Genomic DNA, 11,689 nt, shown 5'->3' with positions numbered 1-11,689 from the left:
TGATTAGCTGACAGACATAGAAATATGAGTGATTCTTAAATATATAAAATTGCTAATTAAAACTACCTTTCAATACCATTTTCCATTATGGCCAAAATCCAAACATTTGACAAATATAATTGGTGAAGTATGAGGACCATGGAGAAATGCCTAGGCACTCTTGGATATTGCTGGTGGAAGTACAAACTTTAGGGAAAATAATCTGGGAACATCTATTAAAATTACAAAATCGCTGGTGTGATTCTGTACTGCATGGCTGCTCTCTTGAGCTGTGGTCATTGATCTCCATCCACCTTCTCTCCCACCTAAGTGTGTGCTGCCACCTGATGGAAGATTTGATGGACAGGGACATGAGTCCCCTGAGGCCCCAGAACTATCTTTTCAGTTGTGAACTAAAGGCTGACAAAGATGATCACTTTAAGGTGGATAATGATGAAAATGAGCACCAGTTATCTTTAAGAACGGTCAGTTTAGGGGCTGGTGCAAAGGATGAATTGCAAATTATTGAAGCAGAGGCAATGAATTACGAAGGCAGTCCAATTAAAGTAACACTGGCAACTTTGAAAATGTCTGTATAGCCAACAGTGCTTTGAAATAACACACCCAGTGGTCTTACGGTTGAAGTGTGGTTCAGGGCCAGTGCATATTAGTGGACAGCACTTAGTAGCTGTGGTAGAAGATGCAGAGTCAGAAGATGAAGAGGAGGAGGATGTGAAACTATTAAGTATATCTGGAAAGCAGTCTGCTACTGGAGGTGGTAGGAAGATTCCACAGAAAAAAGTGAAACTTGCTGCTGATGAAGATGATGATGATAAAGATGATGATGATTAAGAAGATGATGATTTTGATGATGAGGAATCTGAAGAAAAAGCACCAGTGAAGCAATCTATATGAGATACTCCAGTCAAAAAAGGACAAAAGTCAAATCAGAATGGAAAAGACTCAAAACCATCATCAACACCAAGATCAAAAGGACAAGAATCCTTCAAAAAAAAACAGGAAAAAACTCCTAAAACACCAAAAGGACCTAGTTCTGTAGAAGACATCAGAGCAAAAATGGAAGCAAGTATAGAAAAAGTGCATTGAACAATCCTGGGCACTACTGGTAAATTAAGCCCAAAGATGGGGAGAAAGGAAAAGGAGAGACAAAAGATGGGGAGAAAGGAAAAGGAGAGACAAATATAGTCCATATTCAGTGTCAACAATCCAGACTGAAGTCTTCTATTTTAATCCCAATCCACTTCTCTGATTTGCTGCCCATGCCTCTTCAGGTTGGAAACAATCTCACTTTCAGTTCTCTAAAGCACTTTCTTCTGACTACTGTGATTTGGCGAACCTTGCCCTTTGCTTTCTATTACTTGCACATTTGCCTCACCTCTGACCATGTTTTTTGTTTGTTTGTTTGTTTGTTTTGTTTTTTTGTTTTTGAGACATAGTCTCGCTGTCTCCCAGACTGGAGTGCAGTGGCAGGATCTTGGTTCACTGCAAGCTCTGCCTCCCGGGTTCACACCATTCTCCTGCCTCAGCCTCCCAAGTAGCTGGGACTACAGGTGCCCGCCTGCACACCTGGCTAGTTTTTTGTATTTTAGTAGAGATGGGGTTTCACCCTGTTAGCCAGGATGGTCTCGATCTCCTGATCTCGTGATCCACCCACCTCGGCCTCCCAAAGTGCTGGGATTACAGGCATGAGCCACCGCGCCCAGACCTCTGACCATGTTTTAAACCACCTTTGCATCTCCTTAGCTGCTCAATAAATATTTGAATGAATAAAAAAAAATTACAAAATTATTTACCCTGTGATCCAATAATCCTACTTCTGGAGATTTATTTATGTAGACATATGAACAAGTTTATTCATTGCAGCATTTTGGTAAGAGCAAAATGAGAGCAGGTCAATTAATAAGAACTGGTTAGATGGTGATATATCCATATCATAAAACACTGTGTACATGAGAAGAAATAAAAAATAAGCCTTTTAGTGTTACTGATAAAGCTGCATAATATATTTTTAAATTAAAAGCAAGATGTAAGATGATAATGAATGCAACTGAGTATGTTACAATATGCTTCCTTTTGTGAAGGAAAGAGGGGAAATAAAAACAGGTATTCATAATTTTTGCACTTGCATAACACCAGAAAGGAAAAAAAAAAAAAAAGTCATTATCTGTGGTAAGGAAAAGAGACAAAGCAAGGAAAGGAATGAGAGTTTTCACTGCATACCATTTATATTTGATTTTATGTCAAAGTATTGCTTGCTCAAAAAGAATAGAATGTAATAGTAACAAATATTGAAATGTAAAGTTAAGCCTCAATCTGAACAAGCCTGCCTTAAAGTGCCTTTAATCCACTTCCCTAACTGTTCCTTGCTCCCGTGTATCACACTACTTGCCTTCCCTTTCATCCAGTTTTCTCAAGCTAACTGAATCATGGTAAACATGCTTTTAACTGTGCCAGGAATTCACTTTTCTCCAGCCACTTTCTAAAGTTGAAAGTAGAGGGCAGCAGGCCGGGCATGGTGGCTCACGCCTGTAATCTCAGCACTTTGGGAGACTGAGGTGGTTGGATCACCTGAGGTCAGGAATTCAAGACCAGCCTGGCCAACATAGTGAAACCCCATCTCTACTAAAAATACAAAAATTAGCAGGCATGGTGGCAGGCGCCTGTAGTCCCAGCTACTCAGGAGACTGAGGCAGGAGAATTGCTTGAACCTGGGAGGCAGAGGTTGCAGTGAGCCAAGATCATACCACTGCACTCCAGCCTGGGTGACAGAGCAAGACTCTGTTTAAAAAAAAAAAAAAGGCAGAGAGCAGCTAACAGGGCCATGAGGGAAAAAGACTAAAATGCACCCGTCTAAGTTATGCCCCTCTGGTAAATGTTTCTGTGACACTACACTTCTCCTTCATAACACCCATCACTCTTGTAATTACTGTCCTCACGGTTCAGAAAAACTCATCTCTTTTTGTTATTGTCATAGCTAAAATTTATTGAGAGTATTATAATCCAAAAACTGTAAAGTGTTTTACATAGACTAAAATCTCACAACTAACCTATTTACTATGATTATTTATTTAAAGATTAGGAGATTGGGCCGGGCGCGGTGGCTCAAGCCTGTAATCCCAGCACTTTGGGAGGCCGAGACGGGCGGATCACGAGGTCAGGAGATCGAGACCATCCTGGCTAACATGGTGAAACCCCGTCTCTACTAAAAATACAAAAACTAGCCGGGCGAGGTGGCGGGCGCCTGTAGTCCCAGCTACTCGGGAGGCTGAGGCAGGAGAATGGCGTAAACCCGGGAGGCGGAGCTTGCAGTGAGCTGAGATCTGGCCACTGCACTCCAGTCCGGGCGACAGAGCGAGACTCCGCCTCAAAAAAAAAAAAAAAAAAAGATTAGGAGATTGATACCCAGAAAGAGTAAGTAACTTGGCGGAGGGTCACGTAGCCAAATGACAGGGCAGAACCTACGTCCTTAATCCTTACACTCCGCCACCTGGGATAGTGATGGTGGCAGGAAATACCCTACTTTCACTTTCATTATTTTAAATATTTAAACAACTTATTTTATCTAATCCATTAAAAAAAGAAAATTAGTGTCTAAGGCATTACTTGATACAAATATTAGAATAGTGTAATTGAGAAAAAGAAGTTACATGAGAAATATAATGTGGTGCCTGAATTAGGCCATTCTTGCATTGCTATAAATAAATGCCTGAGACTGGGTAATTTATAAGAAAAGAGGTTTGGCTGGCTCATGGCTCTGCAGGCTTTACAGGAAGCACGGTGCAGGCATGTGTTCAGCTTCTAAGGAGGCCTCCGGAAGCTTACAATCATGGCAGAAGAGAGAGCAGGCCCTTCACGTGGTGAAAGCAGAAGCAAGTGAGAGAGTGTGGGGGAGGTGCCACACACTTTTAAATGAACAGCTCTTGTGTGAACTCAGAGCAACAGCTCACTTATCACCAAGACGATGGTCCAAACCATTCATGAGGGATCCATTCCCATGATCCAAACACCTCCTACCAGGCCTCACCTCCAACATTGGTGACTACACATTTTAACATAAGATTTGTGTGGGGGACAAATACCCAAACTATGTCAGTGCCCTATGCTGAAAAGGAAATAGTTAAGTGTATACTTATTCCTTTCCTTCACATAAATCTGATCATGGCCAGGTGCGGTGGGTCACGCCTATAATCCCAGCACTTTGGGAGGCCAAGGGAGGCAGATCACAAGGTCAGGAGTTCGAGACCACCTGACCAACATGGTGAAACCCCATCTCTACTAAAAATACAAAAATTAGCCAGGCGTGGTGGTGGTGCCTGTAATCCCAGATACTCAGGAGGCTGAGGCAGGAGAATCACTGGAATCTGGGAGGCGGGTTGCAGTGAGCCAAGATCGTGCCACTGCACACCAGCCTGGGTGACAGAGCGAGACTCCATCTCAAAAAAAAAAAAAAAAAAAATTCTGATCATAAAATAAATCTTATTCCCATATTCAGCAAGCATATATTTCATCACCCACTATATCCTTAGCATCATGCCAGGAACACTGGGGAAAAGCAAAAACATACATAGACCCAAGATTTGATATTACAGTCTAGTATTGAAGAGATCACACAATACTAAATTGAACTTAAGATTTTTATAGATACTTATTTAAGTTTAAATTCACAGGATCTGGCAACCAAGCTAACACCCTCCAGGCAGGAAAATATGAATAGTCCAAGAAAATAGACATAAAGATACTGATGATGGATGCTCCCCAGCAAAACAGTAGGATAACTGACAGTGAAGCTTTCATTCTTAAAGGTCCGTCCACATGTGCAGAGTTAGCAATCAGCTTTTAATGCCTTACTTTGTGTGTGTGTGTGTGTGTGTGTGTGTGTGTGTGATGGAGTCTCGCCCTGTTGCCCAGGCTGAAGTGCAATGGTATGATCTTGGCTCACTGCGACCTCCGCCTCCTGGATTCAAACGATTCTCCTGCCTCAGCCGCCTGAGTAGCTGAGTTTACAGGTGCTGCCACCATGCCCAGGTAATTTTTGTATTTTTAGTAGAGACAGGGTTTCACCATTTTGGCCAGTCTGGTCTCAAACTCCTAACCTTGTGATCTGCCTGCCTCGGCCTCCCAAAGTGCTGGGATTACAGGCATGAGTCACCATGCCCGGCCCACCTTACTCTTAAATAGAAGCAACCAGCCTAATTTATTTCTGAGTAAAGGCTTTAATATTAAAGAGGAAGATTTTTTAAATCTTAACCATCCTTGGAGATATGTAAAAGGAATGTTGACTATGTGAAACAAACATAGTATTTTTTAAATCTAGGAAATAGTAAAGAGCTCTTGGAAGTTAACACTATAATATAAATAAATAATTTGTTAGAAAAATTGATACATAAAGGTAAGGAAATACCTCAGAAAGTAGAGGAAAAGTAAAATAAATTGAAAATAGCAAAAACAAGACAATCGGAGGATCAATCTGAGAAGTCCAACATCTAACTAACAGAAGTTCCAGGAAGAGAAAATATGAAAAACAGAAGAAAATTATTAAAGAACCATTTAAGAAACAAATGTTTTCCGTTTGAAAGGATGTACTGATTGCCCAAACAATGAATGAAAACAGACTATGAGAAAGTATATAATCATGAAAGTTTGAAACAGTGGAGACAATAGCAAAGTCCTAAAAGTTTCCAGAATTTAAAAGCAAAAACAAGTCACATACAAAAGATAAGAACACTAAAAGACAGTGGAGAGCATTGCTTCCAAAATTCTAAGCAAAAATCACTTTCAACTTAGAATTCTATACCCAGACAAACTATTGATTGTATGTGCAAGTTGACTAAAGACCTTTTCAGACATGTCTGGTCTCAAAAATTTGTATCTGTGTACCCTTTTCAGGAAGTTACTTGATGGGGTTCATTCCACCAAAGCAAGAACATAATCCAAGAAAGAAGAAAACAGGAACTAGGCAACAAACAGGACTCAATAAAGAAACAAAGGGAATCCCCAAAGACGATGGCAAATAAAACCATGAGCTGTCAGTTGTGCACCAGTACAGATTAGAGCAGGTCCAAAGACTGAAGATAAAACTAATGAATCCCTGTGTTTGAGTGGACTGAAAGAATATTTCCAGAACTTGAGGCAAGTTGGGGGTTAACTTAATGATGAGTATAGAGAAAACAAAGCAAATGAAACAAAAAGTTTATTAACTTTAGGAGAAACAAAAAGTTGGGCAACAAAAGGAAAGCAAACATTGCATAAGGAATGGAACGATCCCAAACGGCTTTACATAGATGTAGTACTGTAACATCATATATTGATCTAATCAAAGTTATAACTTAACTATGATGGAAAGATGGAGGGGAATTGTGACCAGATGTACTGGGGATAGGAGTGGAAAAAAAGTAAATCCTCATTTTCCAAAGAGGAATGTCAATAGATAATGCTGAAAACTATACTAATAGTAATAATAATAATGATGAAGTAGTCATATAAGCATGCTATATTTAGAGGTATGAAGTTAAGTATCAAAACCAACAGCACAAAGGAGTTGAGCGTGGTTGGGAGACTCTAAGAATTGGTGTGGCACCCTAGAGGTCAGCTTTTCTATGAAATAATTGGAGTGTAGCTATTTGACTCTTTAACTGATATTCACATACAACTGATGAAAATTAAAACTAAATTTAAAGAATTAAAAGAGGAAAATGTATGTATGGGTATGTTTTTTAAAGCAAACAATATCAAAAACCTTAAATTTTTTTATTACCTTGATATATGTGAATCAACTCACGTGAAATTTATACTTTCCTTATAAAGAATATTGAAATAATACAAGCTCCCATGAAAGGGGAAAACTGAAAAGATGAAACAAGCCACACATTCAGCTAAGGAAAGCAGAAGCAGTTGAGAAGGACTAAACTAAAGCAAGACAGCTTCCTGAATACTGCTGAATAGGGCATCAAATTACAAAGAGGGAAAACCTAAAGGTCTATGGAATAATAGAGTGCAGCCAGGAGAAATTTAAACAGAAGGGAGAAAAAACTTGACAGAATAATGGCAACCAATGCCAGAAGCACATCCCCTCACAGAGGGGTCAAGTTACAGAATTTCCCTGACTGAAGAACTGGAAGTAGATTTTCCCACTTTCAGAAATGGTGAACCATATTAGAACATATTGTACAGTCAGTCTGAGCAAACATTTGTCCAACGTTGAGTAATCTTTACTTTAAGGCCTTAAGAAATTTTAATTCTGCCACAAAACAATCTGAAGAATAAATTGTTTAAAAAGAAAGAATAACCTGCCTTCTCTCATATTCAAGTGAATGTTGTGACAAGGGTCGTGCTAGTCTACTATGGTAGATGGTCTATTATTAAGTGTCTACTGGAGTATATCTTTCCATAATTATCTTATAATTTCCTGCTCTTTTAACTTGAGCTAGGATAAACCCACGGCTAGGACAATTCTGTTTCTGAATATAGAGTCAATTGAATGTAGGCTTGAGTATGCAATTAGTGGATTGTTCAGGATTTTCCCTGCTGGCTCTCTTGCCACTATGTTTTGGCCATTCTGGTACTCAGTACTTCTGCCGGGGTGGTAGGAGAGAAAATAATGTAGATACATTCAACAATTTGTTTTTCTGTTTTCTAACAGGACTCATCTCCAGTGTTGGCTTTAATTAGAGTTGAAGACTACTTGTAGGTTTCATTTATTTGAACTCTCCCCCATCTTCTTTTATAGATTCCTCCTTAGGGACAAAAATTCAATTTTAAAGTTTTATGTTTTTTTCTTTTCTTTTTGAGACAGAATCTCTCACTGTCGCCCAGGCTGGAGTGCAATGGTGCGATCTCACCACACTCCAACCTCCACCTCCCGGGTTCAATCGATTCTCCTGCCTCAGCCTCCCAAGTAGCTGGGACTGCCACCATGCCCAGCTAATTTTTGTATTTTACTTGGGACAGCGTTTCTCCATGTTGGCCAGGCTGGTCTCGAACTCCTGACCTCAAATGATCTGCCAGCCTCAGCCTCCCAAACTGCTGGGATTACAAGCGTAAACCACCGTACCCGGCAAAGACCTGTAATTCTAACTCACAAGCTCAGGCATTAGTGTGAACAGCAGGAAATCCTCATTGGGATTTTATTTGTACAAAGCTTCAAAGACTTCCTGGGCGGGACGCGGTGGCTCACACCTGTAATCCCAGCAGGCCGAGGGGAGCAGATCAATTGAGGTCAGGAGTTCAAGACCAGCCTGAGCAACATGGTGAAATCCCGTCTTTATCAAAAAGACAAAAAGTAGCCGGGCGTGGTGGTACATGCCTATAATCCCAGTTACTTGGGAGGTTAAAGTAGGAGAATCTCTTGATCCCAGGAGGTGGAGGGTGCCATGAGCCGAGATCAGGCCACTGTACTCCAGCCTGGGCGATAGAGCGACACCCTGTCTCAAAAAAAAAAAAAAAAAAAAAAAAAAATGGGGCTAATAGTCGGCCTCCAACCACAATCCCTCTGCCTCTCCATATCTAAAAAAGAAAAAGGCAACCAAGAAATAATGGCTTCTCCTTAACTGAGGAGGAGCTGTTCAAATGAAGAAGAAATTTACCCTCAGAGCAATGTCAGAGCAAATTAGCCTAAACTACCCCAGCGACTGAATCAGTTCTTTTGAGGCGCCTTCCAGGAAAAATGACCAGTAGAGAGCGTGGAGCATTGTGTGAACAATTAAAACGAAAAAGGCGCCAGGGGGCGCTGCTGGCTCAAGGCTGGGCAGCCCCCGGGAAGGTAGCCGTTTCCGTGCTTCTACAGAAGCTCATGGGGGAAGATGTCTACAAGGGACAGGAGACCAGCAACCCCTGGGAGATGTCATGACACCAGCAAGGGGACAGGTGCTTGGTGTCTTCCAGCAGAAAGAGCAGATGGAGGGAGTGGAGACCCATGTTTTCTGAATGCAGCTTAGGCTGCTGGAGCCTGAGGAAACAAAAGCTGCCTTTAGTGATTCTTCTGCTTGGGAAAGTCAGGGAAACCCAAGAGTGAATAAAACATGTTTCCTGTTTGCAAGGAGTGTTTAGCCTTCCACCATTGGTTTTACTAAAATTATATGTTTTTTCAATAAATACTTTACATACCACACACCAAAATCGCTTCCAGATGGATTAAAGAGCATATATAGAATTGAAAAGTTATTCAACGAACAGAGAAACTTCAAAACAATGAAAAAAACTATGAAGGAGATTGCCAGATTTAATTACAAAAAATGGTAACTTCTGATTATTAAAATATGAATAAACTACAGACAATGGGTAGAGAAAAATATTTGGTCAAAATGTGACAACAGGTCAATATTTTTATTATATAAAGAACACATACATGGCTGGGATCAGTAGTTCACGCCTGTAATCCCAGCACTTTGGAAGGCCGAGGCAGGTGGATCACTTGAGATCAGGAGTTTGAAACCAGCCTGGCCAACGTGGCAAAACTCCGTCTCTACTAAAAATATAAAATTAGCCTGGCGTAGTGGCACGTGCCTGTAATCCCAGCTACTTGGGAGGCTGAGGCAGGAGAATCACTTGAACCTGGGAGGTGGAGGTTGCAGTGAGCTGAGATCGCACCACTGCACTCCAGCCTGGGTGACAGAGCAAGACCCTGTCTCAAAAAAACAAAAAGAAGAAAGAAAAGAGAAAGAAAGAAAGAAAATAAGAAAGGAAGGAAGGAAGGAAGGAAGGAAGGAAGGAAGGAAGGAAGGAAGGAAAGAAAGAAAGAAAGAAAAGAAAGAAAGAGAGAAATTAAAGTGTTACTTTAATACTGAGGAAATCAGATTACAATAGTCCCCCCTTATCCAAGGAGGTTTAAGTTAGGACCTCAGTGGATGCCTGAAACCAAGGATAGGACTGAGCTCTGTATACACTGTTTTTTCACCCATGTATACATACATATGATAAAGTTTAATTTATACATGAAGTACAGTAAGAGAATAACAACTTCTCTTTGGCCAATGATGTGAGATTTTATCACGCTACTCAAGATGGCATGAGATTTAAAACTGACAAATTGTTTATTTCTGGAGTTTTCCATTTAATATTTTCGGGGTGCAGGTAACTGTAACCATGGAAAGCGAAAGGGCAAAGAGGGGGACTGCTGTATAATGGACTCTCAAAGGGACCTGGGCAATGCGTGATTCGACGGTGCTTCTGTTTTGCCTATGCTCTTGCAGTGAACACCTCCCAGGTTCAAGTGATTCTCCTGCCTCAGCCTCTGGAGTACTGGGATTACAGGCACCTGCCACCAAGCCCAGCTAATTTTTGTATTTTTAATAGAGATGAAGTTTCGCCATGTTGGCCAGGCTGGTCTTGAACTCCTGACCTCAGGTGATCTGCCTGCTTTGGCCTCCCAAAGTGCTGGGATTACAGGCATGAGCCAACACGCCTGGCCGTGTCTTGTCTTTCATTGTATTCCCAGTGCCTGGAACCCTGCCTAGACACTGTAGCCAGCCCATACATGTCTGTGAAAATAATAGTCTTATTAAAAGAACTAGAAAAAAAGGCAATCGCTAAACTTTAAGTGGGTTTCGGGTGACATGTCTGTGAAAATAATAGTCTTATTAAAAGAACTAGAAAAAAAGGCAATCGCTAAACTTTAAGTGGGTTTCAGGTGACCAAGAAGTTAACAGTGAAGAAGCTCAGATTATGATTAAGAATTTGACTTTAAAAGAACTGTACCAGAGGTATTGAAATGACTCTGAGGTCACCCCCCAGCCTACCGTGAAGTCGCCAGAGACGGACAAACTGGAGGACGACTCTGCACCTGATGTTTAAGAGGAAGTGCAGCCTCCATGCTGCTGGAAGGTAAACAATGTTCCAGAAAGGCAGGAAGAAGGAACTCCAAGGGTGAGTTCTCACACCATCAGCCTGCAGTCCAGTGTTCCTATTTCTTTACACCAGCTTGTGACATGTAAAGCCTAGCTCACATAGTCAAAGCCAAGCTGCAAGGGAGTCTGGGGAAGTGAGCATCTCGCCTTTTTAGCTGTGTAACAGAAGAGAATAACAAATGTCTACAGAGGGAAGAGGTATTAGAGGAAAGGCGGAATAACCAGGAGGAACCAGCCATGCAGTAATCTGGGGGAGGGGCTTCCTAAAGAGGAAAGAGCAGATGCAAAGTCCCTGGGTGGAGCTGAGCTTGCTGTGTTTGCAGAACAGAGAAGGCCAATGCAGCCGGGCGCGGTGGCTCAAGCCTGTAATCCCAGCACTTTGGGAGGCCGAGACGGGTGGATCACGAGGTCAGGAGATCGAGACCATCCTGGCTAACACGGTGAAACCCCGTCTCTACTAAAAATACAAAAACTAGCTGGGCGAGGTGGCGGGCGCCTGTAGTCCCAGCTACTCGGGAGGCTGAGGCAGGAGAATGGCGTAAACCCGGGAGGCGGAGCTTGCAGTGAGCTGAGATCCGGCCACTGCACTCCAGTCCGGGAGACAGAGCGAGACTCCGCCTCAAAAAAAAAAAAAAAAAAAGAAGGCCAATGCAGTTCAGCACAGTGAGTGAGAGGAGGGGAAGGAGATGAGAAAGAAAGAAGTCAGGGGCCAGGTAATGTAGTACCTTGTGAAGTAGGATTGGGAACTAAGCACAGTGGGAAGATGCCTATACTAGTTTCCTAGGATTACTGTAAAAAATTACCACAAACTTGGTTACTTGAAACAACAGAAATTTATTCCCTCAGAG

The 11,689-nt window shown here is 41.7% G+C and overlaps 1 pseudogene; it reads left to right on the top strand.

Annotated features, from left to right (window-relative positions):
* The first annotated feature begins 326 nt into the window (after positions 1 to 326).
* Positions 327 to 1,086, top strand: LOC117078970 (annotated as a pseudogene).
* Positions 1,087 to 11,689: the final 10,603 nt, after the last annotated feature.

The sequence above is a fragment of the Trachypithecus francoisi genome, unplaced genomic scaffold, assembly GCF_009764315.1.
Source record: "Trachypithecus francoisi isolate TF-2019V2 unplaced genomic scaffold, Tfra_2.0 Lachesis_group7, whole genome shotgun sequence".
NCBI classification, from domain to species: Eukaryota; Metazoa; Chordata; class Mammalia; order Primates; family Cercopithecidae; genus Trachypithecus; species Trachypithecus francoisi.
This window is presented reverse-complemented; position numbering and strand designations above follow the sequence as displayed.